Source organism: Vicugna pacos, chromosome 5, assembly GCF_048564905.1.
Source record: "Vicugna pacos chromosome 5, VicPac4, whole genome shotgun sequence".
Classification (NCBI taxonomy): Eukaryota; Metazoa; Chordata; class Mammalia; order Artiodactyla; family Camelidae; genus Vicugna; species Vicugna pacos.
The window spans coordinates 38371076-38394499 of NC_132991.1; positions in this window are offsets into that span (position 1 = coordinate 38371076).

Consider the following 23424-nt stretch of genomic DNA (forward strand, 5'->3'; position numbering starts at 1 on the left):
CTAAATTCTGTTAAAATATTGACTGCCATTGGCACTACATCCTCTGATATACTTGATCTTTATCCACTTTTAGTTCATAACCCTCAGAATTGATAAAATAATGGCATTAATCCATGTAATACCAAACTGAAATCATAATTTCTATAAGAGATCTTAATAATCATGTTATCCAGCCATCAGATTTCAAAACTAATAATCCAAGAAATAGAGAACTCAGATAATTTACCAAAGTCATGCCACTAGTTTTTGGCAGAACCAAGAACAGAATATCTAACTCTAGGACAGAGCTCATTTTTTATATACTTCTAAAGCTTTTGAAGTCAGTCATCTCAGAAAGAGAACCAGGACGCTGGAAGGCACAGTGGTAGATTGGTCTATACCGTAGGATTAAGCTGGAGGAGAAGCCAAGTCAGGACCAAGATTGAGTTATGTAGAGCTACTATCAGAAGCCCCAGGTTAATGCAGCCAGAATGGAGTTAAGTCAAAGTCAACTGGGCTGATGTGAAGCAAAGGAGTGAGGTAAGAATGGGTCATAGAATTAATAGGGCAGGTTGAAAAATAATCAAGATTATGATGCTTCTGCCTAGACTGACTGCCTTCTAATGTGAGTGCTTTACATTTCTTGAATGTGTACATTGGTCAGTTTCAAGCTTCTGTCTGACATCCCTACTATGATTTCTTCAACCAGATCTGCTACTAGTTTATAGCAGTAGCTATACTACTATAGCCTTATGGGGTGTATGTAACTGATGACCTCTGTGAAATTCCTTAAACTAAGAAGTAGGGAAACTTACAGTACAAGTACAAAATTTTTTGCACACATTGCATATCACATTTTAAGCTTACGTTGTTTCACATTTTTCCAACTTAGGTTCTATTCAACCTCTATGAAATAAATAGAGAATAATACATTTTTAATCTGTACATTTAAATAATTCTTCAACCACACATGTAGAACATTGAAATTTTATTTTCTGTCAAAACAAAGGATAAAAAGTATATCTTGCTTGGGTTATTTCCATGTAACAATCAATAACAAAAAACATTTAAATTTTAACAATTTTAATTAAACTCATTAGTTTTGTATTCTTACACATATTGAATTTTGGTAAAAATGTAATAATTTTGATTTTACTTATTAGCCACAAAATTACAGGCCATTTTGGCTGTATCTAGCCTCTATCTCTTTCTCTCTTGGATGTTCAGGATTGGCTAGAGTTTCAGAAATAAAGTATACAGTTTTGGATACTTGACAAAAAATATCCTCCCAGCAATTCTTACCAGGTTAAATTCAGGACAGTTTATAACTGAGTGCTGTCTGAGCAGGTTGTTCATGGGCCAATCTAGGTTGTAAGTTGATTCCTCGGCTATAGAGGTCTTGCCCCATTATTTGACATTCTTGATTCAAGCAGTGTGTAATTATAGGCCTAATCAAGTTTCAATAGTCTGCCTTAATAAGAATCAGAAGCTTGAATTTCATTGTCAACCATCATTTAGTTTCATAAGGAATTGAGTGGTGAGAATGATGTGGCCTTTTTGTCCAACTCCTGTTAGGGGTGGGTCTACTGATTCTGTATCATCTGAGGTCTCCATTGCACCCCCCACCTTTTTCTTCTTTTTTTTTTTTTTACAGTAGTCATAAGTAAAATATAGAGGAACAAACTTTGTCTTGTTAAAAGACTGCAGAGATGAAATGATTTTGTTTGGGGGAACTATAAACATTTCCTTTTAGATACCTCCCTAGCCAAACTGGAATGCCTACATTTGCTGTTATGATCTAAATACAACTAGGGTAGAGTGATGCAAGAGTTCTCTGAGTTGTTTACATACGTCTCAGTATGAATCGGTTTATCCTCCTATTTCCTGAGATGAGTTTTGATAGAGGATTTGGGAAAGAAGAAGTAGGAAGGGGAGGCCAAGGACGAGATGATTTTGCCATCAGCCAAGTTGGGTTGCAGTCATTTTTTCAAGAAAAATTCTATGATGGGCTCTGAGTACCTAAATGTGTGAGCTTTTCTGATTGGACATACTGTAAGGAAAACAATTTATCTGAGCATTTACCTCTAGGTATAAAAATATAAGCATGTCCTAAGGAAGGAAGATCTGCTGGCAGAAATCACCATTTATTGCAAATATTTACTGACCCTCTCCTGTGCACATAGCACAGTACTCGGTGTTCCAGACTTGAAGGGACTTAAGATTTGTTACTCTTTCTAAAATTGTCTGTTGTGATAACACTGCTTTTTGAAAGGTGATCATTTTTGTTTCACCTTTTCTCTTTTGACATTCTAAATGTTTCCTAGATTGGAAAACCCTACTATTCTAATTTAGATTTTTTCTTCCAAATTTGAAGTTTTTCTATAAAAATATTATCATTTGCAGAACAAAATATAAGAATAAAGTTTTGGGTGTACTGCTGTTTGTGGTGTCAGAATCATGTTTTGCACAGTATAAACTTGTAGCAATTGTAATGCTATAAATGAGAGATTTAGCAACTGCTCTAAACCTCTGTTCTTATTTGATAGAATTGAATAGTGCTTAAAAGGACAGAATTAGGGGCCAGACTATATGAGTTCAAATCCCAGTTCTGTCATTTATTAGTAATATGACCTTGGACAAGTTATTTAATCTTTTAGTCCCTCAGTTTTTTCATCTGTAAAATGAGAATGGTAATAACAATACATCAATCATAGGGCTGCTTTGAGGATTAAATAAGTTAACCTTTTTAAGACACTTAGAACAGTGCCTAGCACATTGAAAGCACTTACATAAATGTTTGTTAAGTAAACCTGAAGATATTGGGTTGTTCAAATTAAATTCATTATCTCTTCATACTTTTTCTATTTATAGTATGCCAACCCTGTAATGCTTAGCCTTCCAAATAATACTGAATATAACAAATGCTTGGAAACTAATGTTTAACTTGAATAATTTGAGAATTAAAAAAAATGAGCAGTCTGCCATATTGCTATCATTAAAAAATTAGACCCCCAATTTGAGAGTTGCCGTTCAGAAGTTGTTATGCCACCATGCTTAGAAATGGATGAATGTGATTCCTTCAGAGGACATATTCCACTGTCATTTTTAATATGACACCCAACTGGCACACCAGGCAGACTGTATATGAGATGCTGACGGTTCACCTGTTTGTCTGGAGGCTTAATGATATTTTAAAAAGTGATGTATGGAATATATGACAATTGAATTGATATTGCTGCTATTATAATTAGTGTGGTATAGCTTTTCAACAGTTTTAATGCAGTAGTGTCATAAAAGAATAAAGTCTGAAGATATTCTCCTTGCTCAATAACTTGAAAATGTTCATAGGTTCTTATTCAAATCGCTTTTTAGCTGTGTCAAGGAACTTTGTTACTCAACAGAATGATTCAGTACCTCCCCATTCTGAATGGCAACTACAGGACAAACATAAAGGCACATATTCAATGCTTTCTGAATTGAATAGGAATTGTGGATACATCTTAATTTTATTACATTTACTAACATTTTAATTTCCACCTTATCACATCACACCCAGCATTAAAGATATCTCTCACATCGTATTTCCTTCAAATTGTTTCATATGGCTACAATGAATCTCAAAAGTATAGCTAAAACAAGTGCCCAATTAATTTTTTAGAGAATTTTGTGTAATCCAAAGGCAAAAGCACAAACTTTGGATGAGATACTTAAGATCCCAGTTTCACCATAATTGGTTGCATGTTCAATGGAGAATGACTTGACTAACTACTTAGCTTCCATCTGTAAAATGAACATGGTACAATCTAATATCTTCAGGCTGCATAGTTATCAAATAGAAACAACTATGATCAATCCTATATCACATTATATGTCTTAAGGATGACCTTGGTTCTTTGAGAAGTTCTGGATCTCACATTTACATGGGGAATGGACAGGATTATTTAGATAGCATTCATAAACCTAATGACTTCCACACAAAAACTAAGGAACATCATTGATAGGGAAGGGGAATTAAAAGGGTTGAATTTATACTGTAAACCATTGTCAGACTGAACTGTCCATTAATGATAATTCCCCAAAGGGAAAAATGTTGCAATCACATGAGAAGCAGAAGAAAGGGAGATAAGGCATATAGCAGGATGTTCCTTTGGGATCAGGTTGATTCCAGTAATGTTTATCAATGCTCTGAATGATGGAAGAGAAAGCATCCTTATTAGATTTTCCAGTAACCTAGTTAGGGAGGAAAAAAGAGGAAATTAATTCAAGGGGACTTTGACAAATAAGAAATGGCCTGTCAACACAAGTTCAGAAAAGGGCAAGTACAAAACAAGTATTAGGCTCAGACTATCACTAATCTGATAAAAGATGGGAATGGCCAGAATGAGTGGCCAAGAGTAGACCTGGGGCTCTTAGCAAGGTGAATAAGAGTCAGTAATGTAGTACCGCCACTGTGAAATATGTGCTTATTGAATATTAGGGCATATGCAATACTAATGACAGACATTATCTAAAGGAGGACAAATAGACCCAATCAGGAAAAATTAAAGAAGATCATATAATGGAGAGAGAGATTTTTTTGCCATCTAATATCTGTTCCCTACTGGCTTGTTCCATTTTTGTATAATCTATACCATAGAAATCAACAAACCATGCTATTAATGCCAAAGACGTTCTATACAGACTTATCTACAGGTAGAACTGATTTGAAAACACTGGTACTACCCCCGACACCACCATCACTGTAAGTGGTTATTAACCAGTATTCAAAATGGCTGGCCTTTTAATTGAAGATGACCCATGGGTTTTGTCCTCTTTCTAAATGGATGCATTCAATTGCCATAGTTGGTCAGCTCTTTACTGCAGTTTTATATTCAGACTCTGACCATACCCCAAAGAAAATCCCACTGAACAACTGCCATCTTTGATGTATTCTTCAAACACTAAATGTGCTTTTTTAATATAGCTTAAATTTCTGTCTCAGTGCATTATTGACTTATTAGCTATGAATTTAACTAAAACTCTTTGCAACTGTATTTTTAGCCATAATAGGTTTCTTATACTTAGCACTTGATGTTCTAAGGTATTACTTTTCTTTTATTTGTCCTGAACTTACTGTTAAAAAATCTAAGTTCTGGGTCTGAGATTCCACTAATTGATAAATAATCTATTCTCTTTTTTCAAATATGTATAGCAAACATTTTAGCATTTATTTTTCTGGATGTCAGAAGCCTTTTTTTTCAGTTGATTCTGTCACACCCCAACTTATCTCATTTCGTTAAGCTTCTTGGAATGTGGTAACTGTTGACTGAAATAGCTTGTTTCCTCTTGGGTTTGCTTCTATTCAGAAATTATATCAAATATGACAGGTGAAGCAATGTGATGGCACAGTGCATTTAATTCATTATAGACATGGAAACATCCCAGTTAGTAATGGGTATATCATAGGCTTGCAGTACCTGAGAAGTATAAGATTACACAGACTCAGTGCAGTCTCTTTTTTCTATAATCCAGTACCTTTACTGTGTGATTTCATTCTTTGCTTATTCCATAAATCTATCATTTTAATTTCTTCCAAGATTTCCTTCAAGGAAGATCTCGTTTTCATTTGAACGTATCTTACCCCACTTTTGACTACTATTTTCCTAATTTGCATCAGTTTTTTCCTCATTATTATATCATTAATATATGAACAGAGGTACATAGCTAGTGTACCAGGAGTGGGGCCCTCACAGCTGACCTCTCAATTGCAAAGTACTCTACTAATCCATTTTAATAAACTCCAACCATTCTTATTTGCTTTCACTTTTGCCATTCCAGGAATGTACACATTATTTGGTCCCCTTCTGACCATGTCTGTTCTCCACATTGTCTTAAAAATCTTTAAGCAATTCCTAGGTTCACTGACCTAATGAATCCCATTTCTAGTAACTAATTGTTTTTTTTTCTTGGTTGGGGGAGGTAATTACTAGTAACTAATTCTAATATACTTATCTTCTTGAATAAAATGTATTAGGTAATGTTCAGCCCCTTCCCACATTTCTTTTTAAATTTCTTAACTTTAAAAAGAAACATATATTTTAGCACATTTTCCTTTTTCAATGAATATTGCATACAATATTCTTGGGATGGATATACCATTATTATCTTCATGCTGTAATATTTTTAGGGTGCAAATCTTTTTTTTTGTATCTATCTAGTTCTATTAAGATTAGCTTAACATTTTGTATTTAATTTCCATTATTTTTTTCATAAAGTCTAACATTTTTCCATAGTAAGAAAGTCTGGGCTATTTTTGGCAAAAAGCTTACAATGACTTCAAAACTCTTTTCCTGGGGCTAGCTGAGAGGTCAAGACCAATTTTCCTGGAAGTATTTTTGAATTAATGTTTTCCTAGGCACACTGGTCCACATCCCAAGTCATCTGCTTGTTTTGTTTCAGCTTCCTGATCTGTTTATCCATCTATTCAGACATCTTTTTGTCCTTCGTTTATTGACTACTTCAGGTAATCAGTAATAAAATATGGCATTCTTGTCTTCACAGAGTTTACAATCCAAGGAAAAGAGTTTATTCAAATTCTGAAGCTCTTCTAATATTTCTTCACTGGCTTGGTATTTTACTACTCAGAAAAGCTTAGAGTTAAATGCAGACTTAGAGATACAATCATGTACTATGTCACTTAGATCATGTATTTTAAAAGTCACATAGATCTAGTCTTAGCACATATTCTTAGTTGAAAGTACTTTATCTATAAAAATTGTCATTTATCCATAATCTTTGTGCCTAATTTCTAAACTAGTAATTTATCCATGATAAAAACGTTCTTTCAATTCTATAGTGATTCCATTTTCTAGAATAAGAGCATTGAGCAAGACACTTCCTTGCTTCCTTCCTTTCTCCCGTCCTCCCTCCTTCCTTCCCTCCCATTACCCTCCACTCTCTCCCCCTCATAAACTTTTATTTATATAGCCCACAGGTTTCAAGCACATACTTGTCACTGAATTTTAAATATGTATTTTTAAGTGGAGAAACTTTTGAAATATCTAAATTAGTCAAATCAATTATTTCTCATTTATGAATAATTACTTATCCATTCGATCCCCCCCCCAAAAAAAACCCAAAAACCCTCTCACAGATTTTACAGGGGTGGTTTTTCTTCACAGAAACATGTAGTTTTCCCCAAGGGATCAGTTGTCTTTAACTGATACCTGGTCTTCCTTTTGTTGTAGATTATGGAACTCATTGGCATGCAACTTCCATGGAACACTGAATTCTTGCAGAAGGAGTCATACTGATTATTATTGAGTCCTCTAGCCCCTTGGCTCTTTGTAATTCAGGCTATATATTTGGACAAAAATGCAGAATTTTTCTCTGAGTTCTTTTGTAGCTGGCACATGGAAAATCTTTGTCCCTCTGTAATTTATATGCATTATTTGGCAGTTGGATCTAGAGCAAGATTCAGCAACCTTACGAAAGTGGCATCCCCAATTTTTTTTCTCTCTCTCTTACACACACACACACACACACACACACACACACACACCTACAAGAACAGTGGTGAGTGTTTGTTGTGGTTTTTGGATGTTTGGGGGAAGATGTTCCTGAATCTCAGATTTCTGGCATATCAGAAATAATACAGTCACAGATAAGTATAGATATGTATAGGATCTGCCTTTTCTTACTCCCCAGTGCCAAGCTCCTTACTAAATTTAAGAAATATTAGTGAGGTTGTCACTTGAGCCCATATCAATAAGTTACCACTTCTTATTTAATAAGGATTGATAGAAGTAGATTGGGAGAGGGCAGAATTAAGAGGAAGAGAGGGAAAAGTTCTTAAAATAATAGATGGTAGGTGTCTTTCAAAATTTCACCACTCCAACACCAAATTTGAGAAATAATTATCCAAAATACATCAACATGAAGAAATAGTGCATCTATCTCTATATATTTTAATAGATGCTACTTGTCTATCTCAAAGAGCAATTTCATGGTGAGAAATTTCTTTGTCTTGGCTATGAAATGTTCCCCTAGACACATTTTAACCATTCAACAGCCAAGGATAAATGACTAAAGCAGTCCATATTTCTACATAAGATGGATTGCTGAGAAGTCTAGGGCTCCTTGGTAAGAAAGCTGAGGGTTCCAGAAACCAAGAAGGCACGGGTAGAATGGTGAGTAACTATTCTTCTCAGTCAAGAACGCCTGATCCTAGCAGTCATGTCTGTGCAACAAAGACAACCCAGAGAATCCTTAGAGATACTAAATATAGTCCATGAGACTTTTGGAGTAGCCCATAGCAGAACCAGTACAGCCTGGGTTAAGGACCATCCCAACTGGTCCAAGGGATAATGGCACTACTTACAAAGTACAAAAACTATATATATATTTAAAATTCCATCTTATCTTTACTCTCACAAATATGACAGTCTCCAGGAGGTGGTGGAGTCCTCATCACGATGACTGTTAATTTTTGCAGTGGCTTCCGTCTTCTTAGGTTGTGGTATCCCTTTAAAGGCTTTCATATTTTTTATACATTGTTGATTTATGGAATCTCCTCAGGCCCATGCTCCCAACCCTCTTCCTCATCTTGCCTAAACTCTTTTTTTTTGGTCAGATTCTTTTATGTTATATTGTTTATATATTGTTCTCTTGTGGGCATTCCCCTTAGGACTGCCCCTCTTGATGATGCTCAGATATGTAGATTTTCATACTTGTTCTCATCATACAAAATTTTTCAATAATCTCATCTTGGGAGCCTGTGAAAGTTATTAAGATATTTTACTGTTATTCTCTTTTAATTGATTTTGTTTGTGATATTTCTTAAATACTCTAGTTTAAACGTTTAAGGTATCAAATCTATCACTATCATCCTGGTTCTTTATGTATTACATTTAAGACAAAATCTGGAGAAATTGGGCACCTCATGCATTGCTGATGGAAATGTAAAATGTTTCAGCCACTTTGAAAAACAGTCTGACAGTTGTTCAAGTGATTAAACATAGAGTTACCATATGCCTCAACAATTCTACTCCTAGGGGAATGCAAACATGTCCACACAAAAACTTGTACATCAAAGTTTGTGGCAGAATTATTCATAGTAGCCAAAAAGTAGAAACAACACAAATGTCTATCAATTGATGAAAGGATAAACAAAATGTCATATATCCATACAATGGAATATTATTTGGCAGTAAAATTATTTGACAAAAAATATTATTTGGCAATAATACATGCTACAGCGTGGATGAATCCAGAAAATATTATGTTAAGTGAAAGAAGCCAGAAAGACAAAAATAACATTGTATGATTCCATTTATATAAAATGTCCATAATAGACAAATCTAAATGGAGAGAAAGAAGATATGGTAATTTCTAGGAGCTGGAGAGGAAGGGGAATAGAAATAGTTTGTCATTGAGTATTGGGGCTTCTTATGAGTGACAAATTTCCAGAATTTGATAGTAGTGATGATGGCATAGCATTGTGAATATATGAAAAATCACTGACCTGCACACTTTATAAATGTCAGTTTTATGGTATGTGAATAATATCTCAATAAAGTTGTTATTATTACAAACAACAGCAACACTGGTAGATTTAACTACTGGCACCTGAGCACAAATCAAGGCTGTCAACTCTGCACTTCTGTGCCACCTACTCACAGTAAGAAAACAAGTCAGTTTCACTTGCAGATGTCTTTGGTGAAGCATGAAAAATTATTACTTTTATTGACTATCAACCCTGTGTACACATATTTTTAATATTCTGTTTAATAAAATGGGAAGTATGCATAAAGTGTTTCTCCTGAATAATGAGTGTGATAATTATCTAAGAAATGTACTCTTGAAATTGAGCTACAAGCTGAACTAGCCCCTTTTTCATGGAATGTAATTTTTACTTCAAATATTGACAGACTATGGTTATCCAGATTTGGGTATTCAGTGAATATTTTCTCAAAAATTAATGAAGTGAGCCTCTCATATCAAGGAAAACAACTGACAGTATTTGTTGTCAGTGGTGAAGTTAGAGATTTCAAGTGAAAATTAGAATTTTGGGATACTTGTATCCTTCACTATAAGCTTGACTGCTTATCAAGACTTTCTTGATGAGATTGATTGGTGATAATTAATGCAGTTTTCTGATTCTACAACATGAAATGTATCATTGTAAAATTCACGTTAGTCATTGAACCAATATTTTTCAAATGACTAATGCAGGATTTTATAAAATCTTGCATCCCTAAAATATCCATTCAAAGTACAAGAAAGATCAATGTATTTTAACGTAGCAGAGCGTAAGTTATGTTTTTAAGTTCCACACTGCAACTAACCTTTAAGAAACTGCCTTTTGTTAATTTTGGTGAAGTATCAAAAAGAACATTCAGAATGATCTGGAAAGGCTATTAAAAATGCTCCTTCATTTTCCAATGATATATTTATGTGTGGCCAGATTTTACTCATATACTTCAACCAAAATGACACATTTTCAATAGATTAGATGAAGATACAGATTTGAGATTCCAACTGTTTTCTATTAAGTCAGACATTGAAGAGATTTGCAAAAATGTAAACATTGTCACTCTTCTCACTTTTTTTTTGTTTTGGAAATGAATGTGCTTCACAAAAATATGTTGCTTATGTTAACATGTATTGGGTTCATTATGTCTTTTTCCAGTAAACAAATAATGGAGTTTAAAATTATGTTTTAATTTCTAATATAGTAAATCTCAATAAATATAATCCACAATAAAAAAAAACTTTTTGGGGTCCTCAATAATTCTTAAGAGTCTAAAGGGATTCTAATTCCAAAACTTTGAGGACCACTGCCTTAAATAATATAGAGGAGGTACCTAGAGTTAAAAAATGAAGAACACTTTAATATAATTGGTTACTTTAAACATCAAAAAAGGGCTATGTATTAGAGTTAAAAGAAACTGTATACAACTAACACTTCCCAGTGTTTATAATATACCAGGCACTATTCTAATACTAACTCATTGAACCCTCTGCATAATTTTGTTAAGTAAATACTATTATTCTCCTCTTTTTTATGGATGAGGATACTGAGGCATGGGATGTTAAGTAGCTCAAAGTCACACAGCTGGTAAGTATCAGAGGCATATTTGAACCTAAGCAGTTCAGCTTCAGAATTTGTGCTGTCTTACTTGTAAGTGACAAGATGTTGCTCCAGAGTGCTGACCACACTGCCAGGTGCTATATAGGGCACAGCTGTTGATTTCTGTGGGCCTCCTATGTATTCAAAACCATTCTAGGCATCTGTCACACTCTATCTTATTAATCTGAAAATACTTTGCAAAACTGATATTCTGCTTTTGACTTTCAAATGAGAAAACTGAGACTTAGAGATATTCAGTAGTAGCTATTTAAGTACCAGATGACCTAGTTGAGGGTTCAGCTCTCTGTTTAATTTCTAAAACGTATCTTCTTAGCATTGTCCTTTACAACTCTAAAGATAGCTATTCCCAGTATCCTACAAGAAAACAGCTTTAAAACAAACCAGATCTCAAGACACCGGTTATTTTAAATATCTCTGAATTACCAGGAAATCACTATTATTATACATAAATGAATAATTATGTGTGGGCCATGTGTAGTAAAATGAGATCTATCTCTGTCTACCTGTCTACCTATTTCTGCGTATGTAAAAAGAAGCTTAAAAGATGTATATGTATTTTGGCAAACTTAGATTTAGGCCTTTTATAGACTGTACAGATAGATAATTAAAACTGGAAATACTAAAATGTGAATTCCCATAATATTAGTAATAAATAATATTTATTTAGTGTTAAGTTCCAAATATTAAACACTTTTTATGTATTATCTGATTTAATTCTTCCAACAACTCTATGAATAATGTGTTATATCCTATTTTATAGATTAAGAAATAGAGGCTTAGAGAGCATCAGAAACTTACCTGAAACATGTAGCTAGAAAGTGGCAGAATTATGTATGAAACACCAGTTTGACTGAGAGCAAAATTTTCATTATTCTTTTGCAGAAAATGTGGAAAAATGGGAATCATTTTTCTTTTTCCAGTTTTAAAATTGTCTAATTCTATTTTCTGATTTCTTTAAATGCTTACTATAATTTATCAATAATATTAATATCAACTTATTCTGTGCTACTAAAATGTAGGTGAAGACAAAACCCTGACGCTATTAGAAAGAGTTCTAAACTTATAATAAACTCTCTTTTAGAGTTACAATTTTTGGATTTTTAGTTAACTTTTTTCTCTTCTCAAAATGAGCTAATGGTAATATTAAGTTTTATAATTAATTGTTAACTTTAATTTTCTTATTAACACAGTCTTGTTTCTATAAACTAAACACTTAATGGGGAATAATTTTTCTGTTCTTTTTTCTCTTGTTTTTCTGATTGTGCTGCATATTTGGCCTTCATTTTAGTGATATTTTCTATTCCATAAGTATAACATTTTAAAAAATCTCAATTACCCTGGCATAGACAAAAAATAAAATAAAAGCTAATTTCTATGTACTGGTTCATTTTGGTTGTACCCTCCCTAAAGAGTGTGCATCAAATCATTCTAAAGTAGTCTTCATTTATTTACTAGTTTTGAATCATCACTTAAACTATTCAATTTTATTTTGTATGCAGATCTATGTGTCTGTTTAAACTGAATTTTTGACCAGGCTTCATTGCCATTTCAGTATCATTTGCACATTAGACGACATTGGGCATACTGAGGCCAACCTTCATTACCAATAAATCAGAGTTTCTCATTAAGAGCTAATGAGCTCTTATATTGTCCCTCTGATTATTACCCCAGTTCCATTTGAAAAAGAAAACATTTCATCTTCTTTATTCTCTTTCTCAATCCTACCTTTCAGGGCATGAGTGTTTTTAAGGAGCAGTAGTAAGATAAGCCTACCAGAGCTTCAACCTTGCTTCCTTTTGATCTCTGGTGAGAGGAAGAGGCAGTATTATAGTGTCATATTGTTATATAAGAGTGTTGCCTCTTAACTGATTATGTGATAACAGTGAATCCCTGCTCTGCCATTTATTTATTTCCTAGGTAATATTGCATATTTTATTAAGCCTAGCCATGCCTGAGTTTCCTCATCTCTAAATGATAATAATGCCTGCACTGTTGATTTATAATCAGGATTAAATTAGATAATAAAAGCAAAACATTCAGCCCCACATATAGCAAGTACTTAGTACATGGTGGTTATGACTGGGGCAATGAATTGCCTTCCTTGGGGTATTTGTGCCCTCATCTCTTGTAGATTTCTTCCCACTTGCTGGATTATCTAAAGCAAGAGCTTTCTTCATGAATGGGGAAAAGAAATAAGATTTTTCTTCCAAATATGTAAAGACTTATTTCTGCCTTTGTTTTTGGGAGAAGTAGTGAGGGACAGCAATAAAATTTGAAATTTAAAGGGAGAGTAACATAATAGTATTTCATGAAAGTAATAACAAATCAAAATAGCCAGACACGTAATATACTCTTTCTAACTATGGAATTAGGTTGTGGGGAAAGAAGCAACCTCATTAATTAATCAATAGATGCATTAAACAACTGTATAAATCAGTGAAATAGCAATCTATAGTAATACCCTCAGAAAGATAAGAGAAAATATTGAACTTACTATGAAATAACATGTTATTTTTTACAAAAAGAATATTCAAAAAATCAACAAAAGCATTTGAAAATTATTGATAGGGAAGACATTTTAGAGACAATAAAACAGTGTTAACATACAAAAACAATAAAAAAGACAATTAATAGTCTGAAGGTAAAGCTGGTGAATTAATGAGAAGGTAGAAGGAAAACAGTAAAAACAAGATAAGATAATTAAAGACTAATTTTTTTAAATTCCAGCCTCTACCAAATGTAGAGTTCCAGAAAGAGTGGACAGAGTAAATGAAAAAGAAATGTTATTTTCAAAGAAATGCTAAGAGAAAATTTCCCAGAAATGAAGAACTCGAGTTTTCTAAACATCCCTAACAATTAGGAACTTACCTAAATGGAAATTGCCGAAGCCTACGTCAGTTATCACCAGTCTCTTTTTTAGTTTACAAAATTTTGTTATTAATATCACATCTTTGGTCATTTCTTCTGCTCTTGTAATAGCCTTTCATGGGTGGGAGGGAGATAATATTTGTGTCTGTTCCTTCTTATTTGACTGGAATTTTCTTATCATTAAAAATAAACTCCATGGCCTAATAGTAGAATGCTGGATCCATAGTAAGAATTCATCATTTGCTTGCTGAATCAATTTTTGGAATAAGCCCCAACATCAGAATCAGACCAAACCACATATAGTGTCCACTTCTTCAAAGTTACCCATTGCTCACATTGTGAATTTGGACATATTACTTATCTCTGAGCCTTAATCTCCTCATCTGTAAATTGATGTTAATAATAAATTACTGAGACATTATTTGAATATAAATGAAACAGTATTCATAAATTACCTATTGTAGTAACTGGAACCTGGTAGATAGCTAATAAATGTTAACTGCCTCCTCCCCTTTTTTTTGGATCAGTAACACAGCATTACCATGCATTTGAATAAGACCTTGCTTGAGTTTCCACTCAGTATTTAATTCAAAGTCTGCTTCTAGTTTAGCTATTTGTAAGTGCAACCTTTTTGTGGAACTGTAAAGATTTTTGTCAATATGTAAAATGTGACTTTTATTGAGAAAAATATCCATTAAATTTGTATGCCACACAAAACTGTTTAGTAATAAATTTCACCTATTAAAATTGTTTAAAATATGTAGATGTACTATCAATTTTGTGCTAGTTACACTGTGAAATTTTAGTGATTTTATTTCTGTTTTAAAAGATAATAAGTTATTATGAACCACTTTCTAAAGTACAGTCATTTGCTTTTGTTGGTACTCAGGGACATTCATTCAGTACACTAAAATACAAAATGGTACCAATTAATTTTTTTCTTAATTTCTAGAGTGTGAAAATTTTTGTAATAGCACAGTATATGAAATATAGAAGCGAGATTTTATAATATATTTTGATCCTTCTAATTTGTATATAGTTCACTACCAGCATATAAGGACAGGATTAGACTTGGATCTTTTATTTATTGAAATTGAGAACAAGTTAAGGTTTAGGGTTGGGATCCAGCTGAGAGGAGTCCCAGTAGTAGATGAATGGAGGCCTCTACATTGTGCTGAGAAAAAGGAGGTGCTTTTCACTTTGTTTCACATGAGTTAAATTCCTAATTTATAAAATAACACAGGAACAACCAGCAAATAACTCAGAACTGCTCACTTCTTTTCAATAATAACCCAGCCTATTCTACTTGTTTATTTCCTTGAGAATAAGTATATAAAACTAAGAAACACACACACACACACACAAATCCTTTCCTGTGAATTCTTTCTCAGTCAGAAAATAATTGAATTGCCTATAGCTTCCAATAAGTTGTTTCAGTAAATATTAAATCTAAGAGGAGTTACACAACTATTTTTTAAAGTAACCATTTAGACATTTAATCATTATTAAAATAAAAACACAAAAGTTACTAATTATATCCTGGTTATTTGGCTATGCATATTTCATTGTGTTCTGTATCTTGGACTGTTTCCTTTAACACAGGGAGAACTGAGACTGCAAGTCCATTCTGATATTCAGATGAACTATATAATAAGTAACAAACGGCCTGCAACTGGAAACAGGAGATTGTAGCTCTGGTAAATAGCTTTGAATAACTGTATTTAACCAATCAATTTAGTTACAATGAGTTTTTAAAAGGTTTCTCTCATAGATAAAAAATAAAATAACCATTAGTCCCTACGTTACAAAGATTTATGCTTAATAATTAATATAATCAGTTGGAATTACTCCTTTTACAAGTAGACAGGGTATTCACTGAATAGAAAGGAAAAGGATCATTATCTGGGCCCAGTTTTGCTAAAAAATAAATCATTATTATTTGTATGGAACACCTTCACTTTTACATTCTGCATGGATAGACTATGGGAAATTTCCAGAAGATAGAAATGGTCAAGTTAGGACTAAGTGCAGAATTATCCTAAGGAATAAGATTAAAATGCTACTCATCCAAAATTGTCTTTCCTATTGCAACATTTAAAATGTTCACATTATAGAGTCAATCTCTTGACTAAGCAATATACTTGTTTCTCCCTATCTTTCTAAATAAAAGTATCCCTAAATATTTATAAACATACTGATGAGTATTTGTTTATCAAATCATTGGTCTCAAAAAGCAATGGTGGCAACAGTACAGTACTCAGACTATGAGGTATGAATATACAGTCATAAGGAGATATAAAATGGGAAAGGAGAGACAACAGAATAAGCATGAAGGGACACAAAAGATGAGATTGAGATGTCGTCTGTTTTATAATTTTTGCTTAGACTCGTGCCAGGAAATAACACCCTTGTGTTACTGGAAAAATGAGATTCTTGATGTGTTTCTAGTGGGCTCTGCCTTCTTCCAGTTCTGACTTGTAGAAAAAAACACATTTGTCTTGAAATGGTGAATAAAGCAAGTGACCAAATTGTTAAGGACCTCAGTCATGGGAATTAGCGGACTTTCCCAATGAGCAGACCACATCAAGGGTGCAAGTCACCATTATGCAGGTTCCATAGGTCTGTTTTATATATCTGATTACAAATCTGGCTTGATGTAACAATTACATACGTAGCTGTGGCCACGTATGCATTATTTGTACATTATCTCATTTAATACAGCAACAAGAATTAACATGCTAGTCTCATTTAATACTCAAAGCAGCTCTCTGGGCAGGGACTATCCTTTCCCCTAATTTTAAGAAGCAAGAGAACTAAGCCTACACAAGTGATAATATTTCCCCAAGGGTACACAGCTAATAAATATACAAGTCACTATTGAAGCCCTGATGTTTCTGTTTCAAGATCCTGCACTCTCAAAAGCCTTATTCTAAGTGTACTTTTATCTTTTAAAAGAAAACTATGACAATGCAAAATACTAATGCTGTTATCATTATTTTGAGAAGAATATTTTGGTAATGAAGGCTATGACATGTTAGTATAGATTTCCAAAAGAGTATGTCGAATCTTTTCTTAAAATGCTAGAAAATTGGCTGGGTGATCAATATTAATTATAGTAGCTAACATTAATGAATATCAATTACTTTGTAGACACTCTGCAAAGCATTTTACATACAACTATATGAGGTACATGATTTTATTTCCATTTTATCAATTAAGAAACAGACTCAGAGAAGTCAAATCCTCATTCAATAAAAGATAGATCCAGAATTTAAACCTGAATTATTTTGAAATGAAAGTAACTCCTTTCCCGTTATGCCACAGTACCACCAAAAGGCATACACTATTCAAAATCACCTGTGCAGGACATTTTTAAAGAAAACTTGAATTAATCAGAGCTTCAAATTATTCTTGGATAGGAAGACTCAATATTGTAAGAATGCCAATTCTCCCTAAATTAAGCTCTAAATTTAATGAAATTGCAATCAATATTCCAACTGGAGGGCAGAAATAGGTCAAAGAGGTGATAGCTATAGGGAAGCAGTTTTCAGCTCACTATAAGAAAGCATCTTCTATGAGTTAGAATTATCCAGAAGTGGAACAGAATGTGAAATAGTCAACTTTCTGTCACCGTAAGAATTCCAATGGAGAATAAATTGATCACCTGTTGAGGGATGCTCAAATAGCATTAGAAAACAACCATTTTCTGAGTCTGTTTCTTAGACACTGTATTCTCTACTTTCACCTTTTATCTCATTCAGTTTTCATACTCTTCTAATTTTATAGGCATGCCATATGCTTGATAGTGGGTAAGAACAAAAGATTATGTCATCACATGGACCTGAGCTTGAATCTCAAGTCTGCCCCTTACCAGCTGCACAACTATGGGAAATGTCTCTAACTCCATAGATGTCCATTTCTGAGTCTGCAAAATGGGGATAGTAAGAGCCACCTCACTGTATTCTTGTAGGATTAAATACAGGAATATTGGAAGAGCATTAACATGCTACTGGCCACATGTTAAATTTTAGCAAGTGGGGGTTATTATTATTATTGATAGGGAGAAACTGGATCTTGGATAAATTAAGTGGGGAGCAAACATTCAGTTGAACTAGGTAATCTTTAATACTGTGAATTTAAGATCCTATGAATTTGTGGGATTACAATTAACTTGTCCCATTCTTTCAGTTTTACAAAATCATGATATAAAGAAATTAGAAAAATGCTATGTAAAGTCCATCTATTACCTAATTATGCATTATCAACTAATTAAATGGTGCATGTTTACATGAATTAATTTAACATTTTAAAATCTATTTAAAGAAAAGAAACAAAATTAGGAACTTAAAACCAGGGAACTTATCAGATGATTCACCTGTTTAAGATCTCAGCTTTCTAACAGAATGGAAAAACATATTTTTTTTTAAGTTGGAGGGAATAATTAAACATCAAGAAATGATGAGCATTAAGGGGGTTGTTTCTTCTTTGACTCTTGGTAGAATGAATAGAAATCTCAGAAATTTCTGTAAATGCTTTCCAGGAGACAAATCACTCTCTCTCTCTACTGGTAATGCTTCAGAACTAGGGCTGCCAGAAGAAGGTAGATAAATGAAGTCTAAAGAGATTGGTTTTAACCACATTATTAAACAAGTAATATTCAATATCTTATAACCAAGTTAAGATGCACTAGTGGCAGACATTTCTAGGACCCTAATGTTTAATGAGCCTTATTAAACTTTCATTTTCTATATGTTTTCTTCATTGAATCTGGATATATGTATGCTTTATTTAATATGGATTGAAACTGATATACAATCTGATAGACTTGTAGACTTGAGTGAGAGACGGTGATATGACCTGTCTTCATTCAATAAGAAGGAAATAAGGGAAGGATATTAGCAGCTAAATTACCCGAAGTTACAGCTGGAGGACCAGACTGTGACAATTTTCCTGGCGTGGACAATTTTCTGGGGAAAGCTAAACAAAGAACAGGCATGATGAGGACAGAGGGCAAATGTAATTGCAAGTTAAATTTTGACAAGTATGAGGAACAAACAGTGGTCAGTAGACTGTAACTAGCAATAGATAGCCGAATGAAAGATTTTCTAAATTACAGGAGATATAGCAGTGATTTGCCAACAGCTAATTATTTTTAAAAAGTTTTATTTAGGTATAATTGGTATACAATAAACTATACATATTGAAAGCGTAAAATTTTATAAGTTTTGACATGTGTAAATATAGCCATGAAACCATCTCTACAATGAAGATAGGGAACGAATCTATCACCCTCAAAGATTTCCTTCTCACCCTTTGCAATCCTATCCTTCTTCCCACCTCTGTTGCCCCTAAAACTGTCTAACAAACCACTGATATGATTTGTTATTATAGATTACAACTGGCCCTTGAACAACACAGGTTTGAAGTGTGGAGGTCCACTTACATGAGGATTTTTTTTCAGAAAATGCATACTGTGGTACTACACAATCCACGGTTGGCTGAATCTGAGGATGGGGAACCTCAGATACAGAGGGCAGACTGTAAAGTTATCCTTGACTACACACCTAAACTCCAAGTTGTTCAAGGGTCAGTTATAGTTTGTATTTTTTAAAGTTTTACATAAACAGAATCATGCAGTGTGGATTCTTAATGGTCTGGCTTCTTTCACTCAGCATAATTATTTTAATGGGCAAACATGTTGCATGTATCAGTAGTTCTTTCTTGTTTATTGCTGAACAGTTTCCATTATTTGAGTATACCACAATTTTATCTATCTGCTGATGGATGTTTTGTTTTTTTCCAGTCTGGGTCATTGAAATAAAAGCTGCAGTGAATATTTCAGTGCATGTCATTGTATGGACACATGGTTTCCTGTCTCTTGGGTCAATAACTAGAAGTGGTATGTCCAAATCTTATAGAGCAATAGGTATATATTTCTCTTATTTAAGAAACTGCTTACTTGTTTTTCAGAGTGTTGGTAGCAGAAGTGTGAGTGCTTGTTGTTCCATATCCTGGACAGCCCTTGACATGATCATGCTTTAAAATTTTAGACATTCTAATAGGTGTACAGTGGCATCATTATAATTTTTATTTGTATTTCTTCAGTCATTTGTGATGTTGAGCAACTTTACATGTGTTTATTTACCATCAATATGTCTTCCTTGGTGAAATACATTTTCAAATTTTTTGCATGTTTTTAAAGTTAGATAGTTTGTCTTCATATTACTGAATTTTGAAATCTCTAGATACAAGTCCTTTATTATGTATGTGATTTGCAAATCTTTCCTCCCAGTCTGTGGTCTCTCTTAATGTTATCTCCAAAAAGCAGATTTAAAAATTTTTAATGTATTTAAAAATATCAATGAATAAATTTTAAAATTAAAAAATTAAATTTTAGTAAAGTCTGATTTATCAATATTTTTGTTTTAGACTGTGCTTTTGGTATCATACCTAAGGAATTTTTGTTTAACTCTAAGGCCTCAAGATTTTTCCTGTCTGGTCTTTTTTGTCATTTTAGATTTTACATTTAGGTATAAGATCCATTTAGAGTGAATGTTTGTATATTTTGTAGGGCATGGATTGAAATTCTTTTTTTTAGACATATGAATGTAAAATTTTTATAGCATCATTTTTGGAAAACACATAGTCTTTCCCACTGAATTGCTTTTGAAACATCAAAATTCAGTTGCCCATATATGTACTGATTTATTTCTGGACACTTTACTCTGTTCCATGATCAGTATCTCTCTGTCTGTGCTAATACATGTTATCATTTTGGTTAATGTAGCTTCATATATAGTCTTGAAATTAGAGAGTATAATACCAAAATTTTGTTTTTCTAAAGTTGTTTTGGATGTAGTAGGTCCTTTGGATTTCCATTTGAATTCTAGAATCAGCTTATTAACTTCTACAGAAAACCCCCCTGAGATTTTGAATAAGATTGCATTTAATCTATAGATCAATCTGAGGATAATTAATATATAAAGACTGTTACGTCTGTTAACTCAGAAACCCAATATATCTCTTCATCCACTTAGATCTTCTTTAATTTATTTTTAGATCTTTAATTCAGTTTTCAGAGTACAGTGTTTATTTAACACCTTTGGTCAGATTTATCACTAACTGTTTTATATTTTTGATGCTTTGGTTAATGGCATTGCTTTTTAAAATTTCAATTTCCGGTGGTTCCTTTCTAGTTTGTAGAAATGTAATTTTGTTTTTTGATCTTATGTCTTAAGATCTCACTAAACTCAGTAGTTCTAGTCATTTGTTTGTTTTTAGTTTCAATGAATTATCTACATAGATGATTATATTGCAAAAGTAAAGACAGCTTAATTTCTTTCTTCCCAATCTGGATGCCTATACTTTATTTTTCTTGCCTGGTATCACTGACTAGAAACTCAAGTAAAATGTTGGAGGACATTCTTGCCTGTTCTGATTTCAAGAAAAAAGCATTTAATCTTTCTCTATTAAATATAATGTTACTTGTAGATTTTTCATAGGTAACTTTTAACAAATAGAGAAAGTTCCCTTCTATACCTAGATTGGTGAGACATTTTATTAGAAGTGAATGTTGAATTTTGTCGGATGATTTTTCTATATATTTCTATTGATACAGAGCATATAGATCGTAGAAATATGATTTCTTATTTTTTTAGTTTGTTAATATGAATTACATTGATTGATTTTTTAATGTGCATTCTTGGGATAAACCCCAATTGATCATGACATATTACCATTTTTATAATTGTTGGATTCCATTTGCTAATTTTTAAAACTTTGTTCGTTTTGTTTATGTTTATACATTACATAAATCATAATTTATGTTCACAAGGAATACTAATTTAGAATTTTCTTTCCTTGTAATGTGTTTGTCTAGTTTTTGTATTAGGGTAGTGGTAGCCTCATAGAACGAGTTGTGAATTTAAAAAAAATTTTTTTTAATTTTCTGGAAGAGTTTGTGTAAAACTGGTATTATTTATTCCTTAACCTTTTAGTAGAATTCACTAACCATCTGGGTCTGGAGTTTGCTTTATAGGAAAATTTTCACTACAATTCAGTTACTTTAATTAATATAGAATAATTTATGCTTTTTATTTCTTCTTGAGTGAGTTTTGTAATTTATTTCTTTCAGATAATTCATCCATTTTATCTAAATTGTTGGATAGACTATTTTATAAATGTCATTTAGATCATGTTGTTACAGTGCCGCTAAAGTTTTCTATGTCTTGTTTCCACTTTACTTTTACTCTATTAATTATTGAGGATGAAATGTTAACCCTCCAACTACAATTATGAATTTTTCTATTTCTCCTTGAAATTCTATTGGTATTGTTTTTGCTTTATATATTTTAAAGATCTGTTACTGGGTAAATAAATATTTAGCATTTCTGTGTATGCTTGATTCTTTTATCATTTTGAAATTAAATTCTTTATCCCTAGTGATATTCTTGTTCTGAAATTTACTTTGCCTGACGTTAACAAAGTCATTCCAGCTTTCTATTAACTAGTGTTAGTATGGTATATATTTTTCCATCATCTTACATTTAATGTGTTGGCCTTTATGCTTAATATAGGATTCTTTAAGCAATATGTACTTCTGAATTTTTAAGCCAGTTTTCTCTGAATTGGGAAATATTCTAATCTACTGGGGGGAGCAGGTGCTAGTCCTAAACCTATAGGTACTGTTTATCTAAAAATTTAAGGTTTTCTTTAAAGCCTTAGGTAGTTTCCTTCATATGTGTGCACTGATCAGTATTCTGCTGGAAACTCAAAGGGAGACAGTGTACAGGTCTCTATGAATTCTCTCTCTTTGCAGCTCTCTCCTCTCCATTATTCTATCCTATAAACTCCAGCTGCCTTAGCTCTCCAGCTGCCTTGTCTCTCAGCTCCACTCAACTTAGGAAGTTACTAGCCTCCACTTGAATTCTCCCTCCCTGTGCCATGGCCTGGAAATTCTCTCAAGGCAGCAAACTAGGGTAGTTTTACGGCTTATCTTGCTTGTTTCCTATCTCTCACTGATCATCATCCTTGGTGAAAATTATTGTTTCATGTATTTTGACCCATTTTTTTTCCAGATGAAAGGGTGTATCTAGTTTCTGTTACCGTGTTTGTCAGAAATGCTATTTTTTTAAAAAGATTTAAAAATTATATTTTCCAGGAAAAAGAGTGAGAAGAGAGTGCCCAGTGCCCCTGAGCATTATATCTTACATTAACTAAACTTGATATTTAATCATTCAACTTAGATGCATCAACAACCAGAGATAGCTGTAGTTAAATCAGATCTTCTGTTTATGATCTATTACTATGAATTTCTTAAACTATGTTAAGTTAAATGCAAATGTGACATAGACAAGGTGACAAGGAAGTAACTTGTATTAATTTTTAAAATGGAAGAACTGAATGGTTTGACTGAGCCACTGGTTATTTCCTTAACCGCTCATTGG